This window comes from Ambystoma mexicanum, chromosome 2p (assembly GCF_040938575.1).
Source record: "Ambystoma mexicanum isolate Mex_15411 chromosome 2p, UKY_AmexF1_1, whole genome shotgun sequence".
Classification (NCBI taxonomy): domain Eukaryota; kingdom Metazoa; phylum Chordata; class Amphibia; order Caudata; family Ambystomatidae; genus Ambystoma; species Ambystoma mexicanum.
The window spans coordinates 951,577,550-951,591,959 of record NC_090923.1 but is presented as its reverse complement, the minus strand read 5'-3'; the positions used below and the strand labels follow the sequence as shown (position 1 = coordinate 951,591,959).

At 48.0% G+C, this 14,410-nt stretch overlaps 1 protein-coding gene across 3 annotated transcripts in view; it reads right to left on the bottom strand.

The window, feature by feature from the left end:
* Window positions 1-14,410, bottom strand: part of SCYL1 (SCY1 like pseudokinase 1) — an 846,426-nt gene that overhangs the window by 228,863 nt on the left and 603,153 nt on the right. The gene's annotated exons all lie outside the window — the stretch shown is intronic.

Below are 14,410 nucleotides of genomic sequence, written 5' to 3'. Positions count from 1 at the left end.
CTGAGGTTGGAGCGTATACATATGGCCAGTGGTTTCAGGTTAGGAAATCTCGCTCTTTTGGCAACTTTCCCTCCATAGTTTCACAAATCTTTTTGTGTTGTTTTTTGACCTGTTCTGACTTTTTAGCCTTTAGCTTCACTTCCACTGCCTTTTACTAATTTTGCTATGGGGAAACTGATCAGTCCTTTAAATTATCAGTATTGGGAAACTAGGTTTCCCTTTTCGTCTTTTACTTTTCAACGTTGCACACAGCATCTTACAATGCAGTGCAATAAGAACACATTTGTATTACCCTAGCCTTTTACACTTTTTTTTGGTTACTTGCATATGTGCCTAAAGACACGCTGGTGGCAGCAATTCTAGTTTTACCATTTTTGTGTTATTTCTAATGTGCTTTTAACACGTATGGCTACTACATGTGGCAAGTGCCCTAAAATTGTCATGCCACAAGATTTTCTGGCCATATGATCACTCCATCCTCATTTACAGACTTCACACAATCAGCATCAGGGACTCGGACCTGAACTGGATATGCTGCTTTCTCTCCAACAGATCCCAAAGAGTACACATGCCGCCTTTCTCCCAACCCAGTCGTCCAGGGAGTAACGCAAAGCACCTCGCTATCCCCTACAACTTGAGCCCCCTTCATGCACTCATTCGTTCCCATGGTCAATTATGCTATAATTATGCAGATGACACCCAAATAATCTTCAGAATCCCTAAGCGCCCCTCTCCTACCATCCCAAATTTAGCAACTTGTGTCTCAGAAATCTAATTTTGGATGATGAACAACCACCTCCTACTCAAAACTCGCAAAACCGAGATCATGCTCTGGCAAGACCGCCCTCTTCCTGCAACCCACCCTGCGGCCAGCTTGCCTAGGCCCACCTCCTACCACCTCCCACACAGTAAAATATATCAGAATCATGGACACGGAACTGACCGTATCGCATCACATCAACTCCATGATAAAATGCTGTTACTTACACATCCACACCTTCCGCCGACTTTTCCCTTACCTGGCCTTCCCACACAAAGTCTCAGCGATAGCAGCCATCATCATTTCTCGCCTAGACTATGCTAACACCCTATATCTAGGTGCCCCCACATCACAGATCCGAAAACTCCAATGAGTTTCAAACACAGCTGTGAGGCTCCTCTTAGCCCTAGGTCCCAGAGCACACATCACCTTCACCCTCTGTGTCCTACCCTGGCTTCCGATAGGGCAACGATCCACCTTCAAGACTATATGCATCACCCATAGTGCCAATCACAACAATGGACAGGAATACCTACAGCATAAATGTAGACGCTGCAGGCTAAAAAAAAAAAAAAAACTCAGGTTAGGCGCAGCAACTAAATCAACCCATATGGGGTCCAAGCAGCCACCCTCTGTAACTCACTCTCGTTATCTATCTGCTCCATAGAGGACCACCTTGCCTTCAGGAAGGCACTCAAAACCTGGCTCTTCCCATCAGCACCCTAACAAAGTTAGAAAGGATCGCACTAGGGGGCGAACTATTCGCCCCCCCCCCCCCCCCCCCTCAGTGAAACTAGGCACATAGGGGAAGCCAATAACTTGTCAAATACTTCCCAACCAAGCCTATCTGATACACAATGCACAACTAAATCGAATTGGGTTACTGGTTCTTTCTCCACCAGACCCCCATGCACTGCATCCCAGGGAATACAGCTGTGTCCCTCCGGGGGAGATCAGCCCGCACAGCCTGAAACAAATGCGATACACATAGGCTGACCTCACTTACTCTAATCATACATCACCCTTGGCCCAAGTGACAACTCCCAATAGAATACAGTCGAGTCCCATGCAGATTTTGGTCCAGCTGATCACATAGCTGGTCTCCTGTGTCTGACTTTTTCCATACTTTCAAAGCCCCTACCCCACTACAGATAATCACAGGCGTTGTTAGGGACCTAGTCACTCCCAAACCAACTACTTTCGGAATGGCTATTTATTTTTAAATTACATTTGCAAAGCGCAGGCATCTGGGCGCTGGTTACATGATATACAGTGTCATAAAGCAATAGGTGTATAGTGTCTCAGATAATATAGAGAACTTAGTTAAAGAGCCAAGTCTTAAGATTTTTTCTGGAAAGACATGTAGGATGGTTCAGATTGGAGAGCGGGAGGGAGTTCCATAGACCGGTGGCTGTAACAGGGAAGCTGGAGCCACCTGCTCTGGATCGTTTGAATCTGGGCACAGAGAGCTTGAGACTATTACTGGAGCGAGTTGGCAGCTCAGAATGCATTGTACTGGATTACTTGTAGCTTCTTGAGGTTTCATTCTGTGGTGCCAGCAGAAAGTGTTACAGTAATCCTGCTTTGCACCAATGATGGCGTGTGCAATGTTAAGGTGGTTGATGGTTGAGAGGAAGGGTTTGCAGGCATTGAGGAGTCTCGTAGTGTAAGCAGCAGAGGTTGGTTTCGCGTTTACATGCCACGACATGCTAAGGGTGGAATCAAGATACACTCCCAGTGTCGTGATGACAGGGGAAACTGGGATGGTGTTGCCATCAATCAGGAATGATTGATATGCTGGATCATATTGTAGAGGGATATTTGAGTGCCACTGATTAGGATCTCGGTTTTGTGGTTGTTCAAGCAGAGACTGTGGGACAACATTTGGGCTTAAATAGTTTCGTAGACTGCATTGAGGTTGGAGGAGGTCAGTGCCTGAAAGAGGGATGAGGATCTCGGTATCATCTGCGTAGGTGGTGTAGGCGATACACACGGAGTCACAGTGGTGTAAATATTGTATAAGGTCGGTGAGACGCATGATCCTTGTGGCAGTCTGCAGGACAAAGGGGTAGGTGGGGCAGTGGAGTTGCCAATGGAGAAACCTGAAGATCTGTCTGCTTGAAATGATGCAATCCAATTGGTGGCTTGGGCGGAGAAATTAGCTACCAAGGTGAGGCGGTGGTAGAGGGATTGGTGGTCAACCAAGTTGAAGGCAACAGAGGTTGAGCAGATGCTAGAGGGCGAGTTTGGCTGAGCCGCGGAGATCGTTGATCTGGTTGGTGAGGTCAAGAAGGGTTGATTCTGTTCCATGGCAAGGACGGAAGCCGCACTGGCGGATGCTGGGGATATGGTGTTGTTCAAGATATGTTTGGATTAATGGTACTGTGATTGGGCGTTAGTTGGTAGTGATCGAATTGTCAATGGAGGGTTTTTTCAGAGGGAGGAGATCCATGCTTCCTTGAGTGTGGCTGGAACTTTGCATGAGGAGTTGTTAATGATTGCGGTAATGAGAGGTAAAAGGGCATCCGTGCAATCTTTGACAAGAGGAGCTGGGCAGTTGTCACCTTCGCAGCAGGATGGTTTAAGCCCCTTGATTATGTGTGCCACATCTGTTTCAGTGATTGGGTGGAAGTTAAATGGAAGGAGAGATGGTGGGTAGTTAAGTTGAGGGGAGTGCTTGGATTTAGCGTGGATGGTCAAATGTTTGGCAGCGATCTCGGTTTTGAGAGAGTTAGTTTTTCCGGATCCAGCGTTCTGAATTGTGCTACACCAGGAGTCATTGATAGCGATCTATAAATGCACATGCGCATTTTACATCTCCCTCATCACTTCTCAATCTTCTGACTACGGTCTTCCAAAGGGCATTCAACCTCACACTGCTTCGAGGTCATAGCAATGGCAGTAGGCGCTATACAAATACCATGTATCTTAACATATTGTTGTTTGGCCTTCTTCCTGACTTGCCAGGTAAGGCAATCCCATGTACAGTCAGGCACTTGTTAGGAAAGCTGCAGGTTTCACAGCCTAGTGGGGGGGGGGGGTGTTGGTGTGGGTGTGTGTGGGGGAGGAGGGCTGGTGGGGGGGCAGGAAGGGGTTGGGACTGTCTGTTCCCACTCCACATCCCTGGTGCCAGTGAGTCTAGGTGTGGGGCATGAGTGGAACCAATAGTAGTTCCTGATTGGACAACCACTGGCTGTTTGAATGGTAGAGATCCTTATTGGTGGGCCTAGACTTGCTCCCAATAAAGATTGTGGTGAAAAGGAGGACACCTGCAGATCAGTGAGCCAAAAATGCTTTGTAGAAGAAAAGCTGACCGAAGATCTTAAGACGACTCCTGAAGAGGCTCAGCATCCCTTCCTGCGTCCAGCATGATGAAGCACGTAAGACTACCTCATCTGCGAAGGCCCTGTGTGGTCCTTCACCGCGTGGACTGGTGGTACCAATCAGTCGCAACGTGTTCGAGGATCCAGCCATCTTGAGCGTTTCGAAGTGTCCCTGGGTCACCCAGTGGACTGAGCAGCTCTCCAGTGGGCTACATAGCTAGAACCGTTGTTGTTCCGTGCTTGCAGCTGGAAATGTGGTGGTTGCCAGTTTATGGTACAAGTAAACTTTCTGCCAAATTTCAGATTCCCAGCATCAAGGGATCCTGCTCTGGAAGGACGCCTACAATTTCGACTGGAAGGACGCCTGCCGTCATCTGTGTGTGGTGGCCGTCACTGGAACTAACCTTCCCCCATCCTGCGAAGTGCCCTAAAGAGGGCTGGATGGGGGCATTCTGCATTTCTCCATCACCAAGGGTTGCACTCTGCTCCTAGGCCCAAACTGAAAATTCCATGCAACCGAAGCTCCTTGGCACCTCTTACTGGCACCAACGGCAGGGAATCCAACCTACAGCGACTGCCAGTCGACCATACAATCCTCTAGGAAAATCTGATTCGGGGGGTAAGTAAACACAAAGCATTTGTCTCCCCCTGTCCTCTATAGGATAACCTTGAGAACAAGTTTCTTTGTATCCTTCCACTGCACTGATTTTTGGCTGTCTCACCCGAGCAGTAAAACCTGAAAGATAAGAACACATTTTAATTACCCAGTAACTTTGTTGCATTTCTTTTTTTGAACATTTACCAACACAAGTAACTTACCTGCATCTGATACATTCTGGGGAGAAGCAATGTAGCATTTGGGCGCAAGGCCCCAATCTTCTTAGGGATTGGACTGCTGAAGCTAGGGAAAATCACTTGTGACTTTGTTGCATCTTACTGCACCACTTTACTTACTTCTTTGTTGAGTTAAGTAATTGAATGTATTTTAAGAACCTATGGTGACTGTATGGGATACATTACTCACCGTAATTGTATTTCTGATGCTTGTTTCTGCTTAAATTCACATGTTATGTGGTAGCTGCGGAGTATTACAGTTTCTGGTTTCAAAACTCGAACAGGGACGTCGACAGGGCGTGCTAGTAGTATTATCCCTAGTGCAATATTCTACTATACCCATGGTCCTTCACGCATCAAGGTCACTCAGATGACATGCATTACTTACTGTAATAGCATTTCTGATTATTTTATCTGCTTAGATTCACATGCTGTGCATATGGTCTGACATCCAGTGGTAACCGTGGAGTATTGCATCTTGTCTTTCGAGGATCAAAAGGGGACGTCGGCATAGGCGTGTCTAACACTATCCCTAACATGACGTGTAGTGTACCCAAAATCCCTCATGCGCCGAGGTCCCTCCGATTGCATTTATTCTGCCATGAAGGAGCCCAAGGCTAACGTGAGTGAGTACATAAAAGAGAGAAAGTAGTAAGACGTCTATGTTCCTTCCACCCGAGCGGGGAGGAAGGGTGGGCGCATGTGAATCTAAGCAGATACACTCATCAGAAATGCTACTACGGTAAGTAATACATGTCTTCTGATGCTTGTTAATCTACTTAGAATCACATGCTGTTTATAGACTAGCGAGCAATACCCGGAGTTGGAGGTGGTTTGTGAGAAGGAAAAGTAGTGAAAAGATGTCTTAGTACTGCTTGTTCCACCTGAGAATCAGACCTAGAATGAGTGTCTAGGCAATAGTGTTTTGTAAAGTTGTGTACAGAACTCCAGGTTGACGCTTTGCAAATGGACTCTAGGGGAACATTTGCAATGAATGCTATGGAAGCCCCAGTGCCTCGAGTAGAATGTGCTCTAGGCTTGAAGGGTAGTTCTCTATTGGCAAGAGTGTAACAAAGTGTGATGCATTTGACTATCCACCTTGAGATAGCTGACTTAGAGACAGGATCTCTGCCAGCTGCCACTGAAACAAAAAATGTGTTTTCCTCAGTGGTTTTTGTTCTTTCCAGGTAAAACATGACTGCGCTGCGCATATCTAACGTGTGTAGGCTCCTTTCGGCCATGTTAGTGGGGTCCTGGAAGAAAGTGGGCAATTCTATTGATTGGTTCACATGGAACTTGGAAATAAATGTATGCGCAAATCGAAGGTGAGTGCACAGAACCACCTTATCTCTGTGAACATTAACAAAAGGGTCTAGTACTGAAAAGGCCTGTAGTTCACTTACCCTTCTAATAGAAGTGATAGTGACAAGGAAGGCCATTTTATAGATCCCATGAGTCTAGTCAGAACCACATTTAAGTCCCATCCGGGAGCTGGGTTTAAAATGGGGGGATGAATCTTCTTAACCCCTTCCATGAAAGCCTTGACAACTGATATTTTCTACCACAGCACCTTTTGCTGTGGCGTATTGTAGGCTGAGAGAGCAGCTAGGTGAACCTTTAGGGATTGAAAAACCAGGCCTGAATCCAGTAAGTGGGTCAGGTATAATACAATGCGAGTATGAGAGCAGTCAATGGGATTGGCATTACACCAGATAAAGCGTTTCCATTTACTGGAATAGCAGTATCGGGTGTTGGGTTTTCTCGCTTCCCTGAGTATGTCTATACATCTCTGAGGGAGTTGAAGGTGTCTGAACTCTATGACTTCAGGAGCCAGGAAGCTAAGTTCAGAGTTTGCCGGCATGGGTGCAGCGTCTCTCCCCTGTCCTGAGACAACGTGTTGTACGGGCAGGGCAGTTTCATCGGAGGGGAGAGGGGCATCTCCATCAGATGAGAGAACCAGGGTTGGCGGGCTCACATGGGGGCCACCAATATCATGGTGACTGGCTCCTTGTGAATCATGTGCACAATCTTGTTGAGTAAAGGAGTCGGCGGGGGGGTTAGGGGGGAAAGCGTAACCAAATTTCCCTGACCATGTTATCCAGAGCCCTTCCCCTTGGAGCGGTTCTGTGGGTACCTGGAGGCATAATCTTGGCATAGAGCGTTCTCCAGAGTTGCAAACAAGTCGATCTCTGGGAAAACCCATTCTGCGAAAACATTGGCGATTAGGTCTTCGTGTAGTTGCCATTCGTACTCTACGGGCAGAGGGAAATCTCTGCTGAGCACGTCTGCCAGAAGATTGAGTTCCCCTGGAACGTGTTGAGACAACAGGAACATCCTGTGTTTGAGAGCCTATATCCAAATGTTTTGGGACGGCTTGGATAGCCCTGGAGAGTGTGTGCCCCCTTGTTTGTTCAGGTAGTACATGGCTGTGGTGCTGTCTGTCAAGATCAGGACTGTCTTCCCCTGTAACTGTGTCTGAAAAGCTTTCAGTGCTTTGAATACCGCTAATAGCTCCAACAGATTTATGTGGTTGGACGCTACTTGTGGGGATCACACGCCGTGTGCCCTCTGCTGAAGCAGATGAGCCCCCCTCCCAGTGAGTGATGCGTCGGTCGCGAGAATTGCTTCTACTGCGGGGGTGGTGAAGGTCTTCCCCTTCAAGAGGTTTTCCTTCGACCACCACTGCAGAGAGAGAACAAGGGCTGGCGAGACAACTACCAGATCTTCTCATTGTTCGCTGGCCTGACAGCACTGGCTGTTGAGCCACTCTTGCATGGGACGCATGCGCAGACGCGCGTGAGGAACTAAGTAAATGCAGGACGCCATCCTCCCTAACAGTCACATGGCCTTGCGTACCGTCACTTCCTGATTGGCTACATATTTGCGCAGACGCGCGTGAGGAACTAAGTAAATGCAGGACGCCATCCTCCCTAACAGTCACATGGCCTTGCGTACCGTCACTTCCCGATTGGCTACATATTGAGGGATCTGAAAAAGCATGTTTTGAAACCTCTCGTTGGAGGGAAAGACAAGGCCGTCTTTTGTCTGAATTAGAGCCCCTAGGAACTGTTTGACTTGACTGGGGTCTAGGCTAGATTTCTTCTCGTTGATGGAGAATCCCAGACTGAATAAGAGGTCTATTGTCTTCCGAGTGTTCAATAGGCATGTTTCATAGGACTCCCCTGTTATGTGCCAGTCGTCGAGGTAAGGGTAAACCGGGACAGATCGTCTGTGCAAGTGTTCAGCCGATACTGCCAGTACCTTTGTAAACACCCTTGGTGCCGAGGCAATGCCGAAGGGGAGCAATGTGAACTGATAGTGCTTGTCCTCCAACATTGAAATATGAAAGTATGCATCTTTCATGTCCAGTGTTTCCATGTAATCCCTGTTTCAACAGCGGGATTACTTCCTATAAAGTGACCATACAAAACTTTTGAGGTTTGACAAACTTGTTTGCTGAGCGCAAGTCTAGCACAGGGCGCATGGTGAGATCCTTTTTGGCGTCCTTTCCTAGAAGAGTCTGCACCGCTTGCAGTAGGATTTGCAGGTAGTCCGGCGTCAGGCATCTTGATCTTGGCGGTCTGTATTGGGGTGGTCGGGCAAATTCTATACAGTATCTGCGGGTGACCGTCTTTAGTACCTAATCTGTCCATATACCCCTCAAATTTCCCCCTGGTCCATGAGGATGAACCGGAGGGGTACAGGGGAGGAAAGGGTTCATCTTCCCTGTGGTGTCGAGATTTTTCCCCTAATGTGCCTGACAAAGGGACAGGACTCTCAACGTAGTCCTGGCGGGGTTCTGGGCGCTGTGGCATATCTTTCGACACGTCTCTCGGCCGTTCTTTGTGTTTTGCCACCTCTTTCGACCACTTCTTCAGTCTAACTGCCGAAGTAATCCTAGCGATGCTGTCAGCAATGGTAGGAGAATCCGGGCGGTCTACTGGCTGAACCGGAAGCTGAGCGGAGGATTTTGCTGCCACCAGGACAACCAGAAGCTGAGCGGAAGATTTCGATGCCACCGAATGAACCAGGGTGTGAACCGGGGGCTGAGCGGTGGATTTCGCCGCCACCCGGCCCTTAAGCAGCATCTGCGCGTCCTCCTGGAGCGCTTCAACGTCCACATGTCTTTTAGTGTTAGCGCCCTTAACTTTGGATTGCCCAGTCGCAGGCCGCGACTGCGGTTGCAGGGAAGGCTGCCGATCATTCCGATCAGAGGATCCTGTCGAAGATTTCAACGGTTCCGTTGGCGCTTTAGTACACTTCGACACAGTCGCCGAAGCAGAACCTTGGGTTGTGTGTTTGGTGTTATGATCTGTCGCCGGGTGTTTTCCCCCGTAGCATGACTCGCGTCAGGCGTGGTGGGATCGGGGATGGGCGTCATGGACCGTGAGTGGTCCGCAGTTAGGTCAATGGCTTCCAACACAGAGGCCTGGTCATTGCTAGTTCCCCCATCACTTTCAGCGGTTGCAACAGCGGGGAAGAACATTCGGCCTACAATATGTCGTAGGCCGCCCACCGCTTTAAGTGGCGCTCCTTAAGCATTTTAGGGCGCAGGAGTCTACAGGTCGCGCAACTCGCTTCTGTGTGGTTGAGGGGCAGACAAGTGTTGCACCGAGCATGCTCGTCCTTCCAAGGATATTTGGCCCTGGACAAGGTATAAAAACCTAAATGGTGTCTTTTCCATAGCGAAAGACAATAAGCGCGATGACGAAACCCAGGGAGCAGAGAGGGGGAAAGAGGAAAGGCATACTTGTAAAGGATATGTCCACCCCGACCCCACTCTCCCTACTGTCTAGGCCGGCTGGAAGGCTCCACCACATGCCCGGCAATGACGTCGGGATCAACAGGGGTTGAAAGTCCACAGCAGTCTTCGGCGTTGTTTCACAGGATTCAACAGTTGAAGTGACTTAATGGGAATAACGACAAAGTCGATAATAATGACAATAACGCTATCTCTATGTAAGAGCTCCGCATTAGAGCGACCAGTAATCTGGGCAAAAAAAAACAATCTGAGGGACCTCGGCACGTGAGGGCTTTTGGGTAAACTACACGTCACGTTAGGGATAGTGTTACAGACACACCTATGCCGACATCCCCTTTCAATCCTCGAAAGACAAGATGCAATACTCTGCAGTTACCACTGGAGTCTAAGCAGCATGTGAGTCTAAGCAGATTAACAAGCATCAGAATGTTTTGTTTCTAATATGAGGTAGCATGAACTGTATCGTGTGTACAGGTGTAATTAAGCAGATTATAGCAGATGAAGCCAAAAAAACATCTATGTACCTTCTACTCCACAGGGGAGGAAGGGTGCGCGCATGTGAATCTAAGCAGATACAAGTATCAGAAATACGACTGCAGTGAGTCATGTATCCCTTCTGAGGGTTGTGGAATATTCTTAGATCACATGCTATGCATAGATTAGTGTGCAGTGTCTGGAGAAGGTGGTGGGTTGTGAGAAGGTACAGTGGCAAATAGATGTTTTAGCACCGCTTGTCCCACCTGTGAATCTGCTTTATAATGTGCGTCAATGCTGATTAAAGGTATGGATAGAGCTCCATGTTATTGCTTTGCAAATGGCGTCCAGCAGGACGTTTGCAATAAAGGCCAAGGTAGCTCCTGTACCCCTGGTAGAGTGGGCTCTTGGTGTGAAAGGCAAAGTTTTATTTGACAGAGAGTAGCAGAGCTGTATGCATCTGACTATCCATCTGATGATGGCGGTTTTTAAAACTTGGTCACCTTCCCTGCCAGGTGCTATGGAGACAAACAGTTGGTCTGTTTTTCTTAGCGGTTTTGTCTTGTTTACATAGTAAAGGACCGCCCTCCTTACATCTAGTGTGTGGAGTTTCACAGCTGAGCTTGAAGGGCTTTGAAAGAAAGCTGGTAGTTCTATGGACTGGTTGACATGAAACTTGTATATGGATTTACGTGCAACCCTAGGGTGTGTTTGTAGTACCAACTTGTCTTTGTGGATAACAAAGAAAGGGTCTTGCACTGACAACGCTTGTAGTTCACTAACTCTTATGGAGGTGATGGCCACCAGAAAAGCAGTCTTATATGTAAGGTGTTAAAGGCTGGATTTATGCATAGGCTCAAAGAGGGATCCCATGAGTTTTGCAAGTACTACGTTTAGTCTCACCCTGGAGGAAGGTTCGAAATGGGAGGTGTAAAATACCTGAGGGTATCTCACATAGCCAGCCTCGATAAACCATTATTTCGGTGGCCAACTAAGGGGTGATCCACTAAGATCCCAACTGTAGGGGTGAAAGAGCGAGATAGGCTTATCGAGATATGGAAGCCTAGGGTTGTACTCAGGAGAAGTTCCAAAGGGAGACGCGGTATGTTACCGAAGAGGACAACGAGGCGGGTGAGATCCCCGGAGACCTTTGTGGGCTGCGCCACATCTGCCCCCACCTCCCATTGAATCTCACTTACCCAAATCCACCAACCTCTCTGTATATAACCAGTCCCCTAGTGTAACGCTCACCTGATTCTCGCAGAGGCGCCGGTCTTGACTGGGCGACTACCGTATCTTCAAAGGTGATGTGTAGCACCCGGTTGGCTCTTTGGGCTGGACCTCTGTGCACTGTATGCCTGACGTGTAGAGTAAGATGTCTGCAGATAGAAAATATGGGGTTAATGAACTGGGGTTATTGGGGTGTCCCTATCTCTTTCCTCTTCTCCTCTCCTGTAGACCCCCAAGGTTAACGCTCTCACCTTAGGTAAGTGAATGCCGAGCTCTCCATCTGCCTCGGGGCAGGGTGCTGTAACCAGTTTCTTCACTGGATAGGTAGCGCAGGCCTCTTGACTTCAGAGGACTGCTGTCCATCGTTTACTGCACGAACGGTAAGTTTCGAGTCATTCAAATGTCTTTAAAGTCTTTAGTAATGATGTCTCTTGTTTTGCAGGGTTCCGGCGATGGCGGATGACGGGCTGAAGTGAGTTGAAGATGGAGCCCGTGTGATGAATAGAAGCGCCTGGAAGCACGTAAGTAAGCGCTTGTTGCCTGCTTCACTATGCGCTCTAACTGTCTTTTTATTTTGCAGGTACGAGTTCGGAGCGGCTGCAGGGTGCCGGAATACCCACTGGATTAGATGTGGAAAAAAGTAATGGCACGTGAGTATTAAGTTCCCCAATGTCTTTAAACGCACCTTGTTTTGTCTTTCAGATGCGGGATGCAGCGCCGAAGGCCTCCGGAGCGTGCGAAGAGTTGGTAAACTTGCCTTTCAGATGCCGGAATGCTAACCTGTTCTTTCTTGTCTTTATAGGTGTTGCTGAAGACTGGATTCAGGATGGTAAGCCTTTTTCCTTAGGCCCAGGACCGGATGCAGAAGACACGATGAGCGTTCTGCTGCAGAGGTTGCAGAATAACGCAAAGCAAGATTCATCCACCGGGTGTGGTTTAAATAGCCTCCTGTAGTGCTTAGGTGTCTCCTTCCACAGCCACGCCTAAGTAAGAAAAGAGTTCCTGGTAAGAAAAGAGTTCCTGCCTTCCAGAAGAGTTCCAGTGTTCTGAATCTAGGGAGTGGCTCCAGCCCCACCCAACAGGAAAAGTAGTTCCAAACAGAAGAGGATCAGAGGCTCAACTGGCAGGCAAGTAAGCAGCATGGTCTGCTGAAGGTAAATCCACCCAAGCATTATGAGCCCGGCGCTTCCAGCGCTGGGACTGGGCATATTTATGAGCCTGGTGCCACTGGCGCCAGGACTGGGTCCAAAAGGTCCCAATTGGGACTGGTTGGCACTCGGAACCTGGGTTATGGATCTGCTTCCAAGGGAGTTGGGAAAACCCTGACCTTTTGGAAGCAGAGATCATGACAGTACCCCCCCTCAAGGCCCCTCCCAAACCGGGCTTCTCCGGGGGTTTTGGCTTGTCAGGAAATGTTCGGTGAAATCTTTTGATTAGGCGAGGAGCGTGGACATATTCAGCAGGTTCCCAGGATCTCTCTTGGGGGCCGTAGCCTTTCCAGTCAATTAGGTAGAATAGTTTAGATTTGGAGATCTTGGAGTCCAGAATGCTTTTGACTTCAAACTCGAGTTCTCCATCCACTAGGATAGGTTTTGGAGATTTGGTTAGTCGGGTTTGAGGTTGCACGGGTTTTAATAGAGAGACGTGGAAGACCGGATGTATCTTCATGTGCGGGGGCAAGTCCAACTTGACCGCTACTGGGTTTACTATGGTAGTGATGGAATAGGGACCAAGGTATCTTGGGTTGAATGTGCGTGGCCCTTTTAGAGATAGATATTTGGTGGATAACCAGACTTGATCCCCTACTTGATAGTGAGGGGCTTCCTTCCGATGTTGATCTGCTCCTTTCTTGTATTGTTCTTTAGCCCTTTGAAGGTGAGAAACAGCTTCCTTAAAGGCTTGGGTGATTGTAGAATGCAGGTAGTCTACTGCTGGTGTTTCAAGATCTTGGAGGGGATCCAACTCCGAGGTTCGAGGGTGACTGCCGTACAAAAGAAAAAACGGGGTTTTCCCAGTTCCCGAATGGACAGAGTTATTGTAGGCATACTCGGCTATCCAAAGGATATCTTTCCAAGTTTTTTCAGTTTGTTGCAGCATGCAGCGTAAATACTGTTCCAGAGTTTGATTGGTCCTCTCGGTTTGTCCGTCGGTCTGAGGGTGGTGACTGGTCGATAGTCTCACATCAATTTGAGCCGACCGACAGCAACTTCGCCAAAAATGAGAAATAAATTGACTACCTCGATCCGAAATTAGAACCGAAGGAAAACCGTGCAGTCGGACGATGTTTTCGAGAAATTCTCGGGCCAGAGTTGCTGCTGTTGGCAAGCCTTTGAGCGGAATGAAATGCGCCATCTTGGAGAATAAGTCCACGATTACTAGAATCGTATTGTATCCGGAGCATGGAGGTAGATCGGTGATGAAGTCCATAGAAAGCGTATGCCAAGGGCGAGGTGGGATGTCAATAGGGCGTAAGAGGCCTGCTGGTCTTTCCTTTTGACTCTTGTTTTGGGCGCATACTCCACAGGACATTATAAAGTCTCTGATATCTTTTTTCCAAGACGGCCACCAGAAGTAGCGCTTGATCTTTTCTGAGGTCTTGGCTATACCGGGATGACCTTCCATTAAAGAGTCGTGATAACAAGAGATTACTTTTTTCTGTAAATCTGTGCTGGGTAGGTATAATCGTTCTTGGAAATACAATAAGTTGTCCTTTACTGCAAAGTCCTTTCCCTGCAGATGCCAATTCTGTATGTCTGCTGGAGTTACAAGTTGCCTGGCTTTATCCTTAACTTCCTCTATGGATTCTGTGGCGATTACACCCAGAATTCTTTGTTCGGGAATGATTGGTACAGGTTTAGGGTTGACCAAGTGTTCTTCCACTCCCATCCGAGAAAGGGCATCGGCTTTACCGTTCTTTGTACCAGGTCGATAGGTAATTATGAAGTCAAACTCGGCAAAGAATAATGCCCAACGGAGTTGTCTAGAGGATTGGGCTTTTGCGGTCTTCAAATATTGCAGGTTTCGGTG